This window comes from Rhinopithecus bieti, unplaced genomic scaffold (assembly GCF_001698545.2).
Source record: "Rhinopithecus bieti isolate Rb0 unplaced genomic scaffold, ASM169854v2 scaffold_39746, whole genome shotgun sequence".
NCBI classification, from domain to species: Eukaryota; Metazoa; Chordata; class Mammalia; order Primates; family Cercopithecidae; genus Rhinopithecus; species Rhinopithecus bieti.
In genome coordinates this window covers 764,828-768,426 of record NW_016816960.1, presented here as the reverse complement: position 1 = coordinate 768,426, position 3,599 = coordinate 764,828, and positions in this window count along the sequence as shown.

Sequence of the window (3,599 nt, the reverse complement as noted above, 5' to 3'; positions counted from 1 at the left end):
TTTTTTTTTGAGAGTTTTGCTCTTGTTGCCCAGGCTGGAGTATAATGGCATGATCTCGGCTCACTGCAACCTCCACCTCCGGGGTTCAAGCAATTTTCCTGCTTCAGCCTCCCGAGTAGCTGGGATTACAGGCGTGCACCACTACACCAGGTAATTTTGTATTTTTAGTGGAGATGGGGTTTTGCCATGTTGACCAGGCTGGTCTTGAACTCCTGACCTCAGGTGATCTGCCTGGCTGGGCCTCCCAAAGTACTGGGACTACAGGTGTGAGCCACTGCGCCCGGCCAAGCAACTGTTTGTCTGCAGAAGAGACCTGCTGCCTCAGCAGGTGACCTAAGCACTTCACAGGCATCCTGTAGCTACTGTGGAATAAGCTGACTGCAAACAGGGATGCCACAGAAAACCCATCCATGTCTGGATCAAACCAGACACATCAATCAGCCTGTGCCGATTTGGTTGGATCCACCTTCTATCACCTGCTCAGTTCTGAAACTGCTACAGAAACCTGCTAGGGAGGATCAGAATGAAACTGCGTAGCTATTACCATCCAAGACTGTTCCCACTTCCTTACATTCTTCTGGACCAACTGCCCTGAGAGAGCACCTTAGATGGTAGATTGCCACAGAACCAGAGCAGGAGGCATTTTCCTTGTCACTTGTCTGAAGGTGGTTGTCACACTGTATTAAGGCACGGCTATTTTCCAGAGGCCTGCAAAAGCTGTATCCTAAGGGGAGGTGGGAGTATCTCCCCTGAAGGGTAAAGTTGCTGTCAGAATTAGTCAACTGGCTGCCCTCTATAGGTTAAAAGGGCATGGAAAGGTCTTTGGGGGCAGTGGTAGTAAAGAGGACTACAATTCTGCGTGGCAGGCTAAGAGCAGGGGTTCCATAAGAATTGTAACAGGGCTAGAGCTAGCTACAGTTGGTTTTGGAACCTGTTTAGTTTGATTCATAGCACCTTCTCTATCCCTTTAGTCACCCTTTGTGTATGACAGTCTTGCCTCAACTTTGTCCCAAGGACTTCAGGATCACAGGTGTATCCTAATGGCCAGAGTGCTGGCATACCTAAAAACAAGCCACAGGGAAATGAAGCTGCGGGGAGGAGCTGCTCACAAGGAGATCCAACAAAGGAGGTTTGGGTCTGAAGGCAGGTAGCGCTTCCTTCAGGGATATACCTTTGCATCCCATTCTGAAATGACCTTCTTAAATGGAGATAATCCATCAACAGGGAATTGAGGGTACTTTCACATTGTTTCCAGGAAGACACCCCCCTTTAATGGGAGCAAAAGAACTATGCTCCTGGAACTGTAGAAAGCAGGGCTTTTGTAATAAACAGTTACAGGCAGAGCGGTGTGCACAGTACTCTCACAAACTGGCATTATATAGACAAAAGGGTGCTCTGGGTATTCAGATGGATGTTTTTCCAGAATGAAGGTCAACCCCTCAGGCTACCATATCCAGCAGGACAGAAATCATGGGAGACCACCCAATTCACAGACTATCCACATTGTCCACCTGCAAATTGTCCCCAGGAAACTTTTTGAGAGTTTTGCTCTTGTTGCCCAAGCTGGAGTGCAGTGGCATGATCTCCAGCTCACCGCAACCTCCACCTCCTGGGTTCAAGCAATTCTCCTGCCTCAGCCTCCCGAGAAGCTGGGATTACAGGCATGTGCCACCACACCCGGCTAATTTTTTTGTATTTTTAGTAGAGACGAGGTTTCTCCATGTTGGTCAGGGTGGTCTTGAACTCCCAACCTTGGGTGATCCGCCCGCCTCGGCCTCCCAAAGTGCTGGGATTACAGGCGTGAGCCACCACACCCGACCTCCAGGAAACTCTTGATTGCATTCATTTTCTTTATGAACACTTGGAAGAATACAAAACATTTTTTATTAACCATTTATGGTCTTGTACCCCACCCCATTAGAATGGCCTGGATGGCATAGGCCCTGCATACTGTATTCACAACTGCAATTTCACTGTATTAATGGACCAATGTCTGGCAAATAGTGGGCCCTCAAATGTTTACTGTATGAAACATCTCATACAATAAACTGTAAGGAACTGTAGGGATCTTGCTCTATCATACAACCTTCTTAACCACTGGCTCTCCAAGGGTGGTTCCTTGACCAGCTTCATCAGCATCTCCTGGGAACTTGTTAAAAATGCGAAATTTGGGCTGCGCGGTGGCTCACGCCTGTAATCCCAGCACTTTGGGAGGCCAAGATGGGCAGATCACAAGGTCAGGAGATCGAGACCATCCTGGCCAACATAGCAAAACCCCGTCTCTACTAATAGTAAACAACAACAACAAATTAGCCGGGGGTGGTGGCGGGTGCCTGTAGTCCCAGCTACTTGGGAGGCTGAAGCAGGAGAATGGCATGAACCTGGGAGGCGAAGCCTGCAGCAGTGAGCCGAGATGGCACCAGTGCGCTCCAGCCTGGGTGACAGAGCGAGACTGCGTCTCAAAAAATACAAAAACAAAAACGAGCAAAATTTGGTTGGGCACGGTGGCTCTCACCTGTGATCCCTAGCACTTTGGGAGGTTAAGGCGGGAGGATCACTTGAGTCCAGGAGGTTGAGGCTGCAGTGAGCTATGATCATGCCACTGTACTCTAGCCTGGGTGACAGAGCAAAACCCCATCTCTAAAAAAAATTAAAAAAAAAATTTTTTTGAGATGGAGTCTCACTGTCACCCAGGCTGGAGTGCAGTGGTGCGATCTCAGATCATTGCAACTTCTGCCTCCCGAGTAGCTGGGATTACAGGTGCACACCACCATGCCTGGCTAATTTTTTGTTTTTACTAGAGACAGGGTTTCACCATGTTGACCAGGCTGGTTTTTTTTTTTTTTTTGAGGTGGAGTCTCGCTCTGTCACCCAGGCTGGAGTGCAGTGGCCGGATCTCAGCTCACTGCAAGCTCCGCCTCCCGGATTTACTCCATTCTCCTGCCTCAGCCTCCCGAGTAGCTGGGACTACAGGCGCCCGCCACCTCGCCCGGCTAGTTTTGTATTTTAGTAGAGATGAAGTTTCACCGTGTTAGCCAGGATGGTCTCGATCTCCTGACCTCGTGATCTGCCTGTCTTGGCCTCCCAAAGTGCTGGGATTACAGGCTTGAGCCACCATGCCCAGCCGGCCAGGCTGGTCTTAAACTCCTGACCTCAGGTGATTGGCCCACCTTTGCCTCCCAAAATGCAAGTGCTGGGATTACAGGCGTGAGCCACTGCACCCAGCCTAAACTATTCTTAATTGAATGTGGGGGAATTACTCCATGGTAAGGACCCATGGAACCTATGTAAGACTAGTTGATCATGCATGTCCTCCAATATCCTAAAAATAATTCACACTCAAGTTTATAAACCAGTCTTTAGTTTGAATAAAGGATTAACCTGCCCCATCACCCTTGAGAAAGTACAGGAATCTGGTGAGACCCAGCTGGCTTTGGCTCTCTTTATTAGAGGCACACTTTTGTGAAGAGCAGGGCATTCATCTCATGGCAGACACAGAATCCTCTTCTTTTGCTTCACTGGATTTATGAGCATCCTGAAAACAATCACTTCTTTTTTCTGCACAGGGTTTATTGTCCTCAGAGTATGTCAAGGTTCAC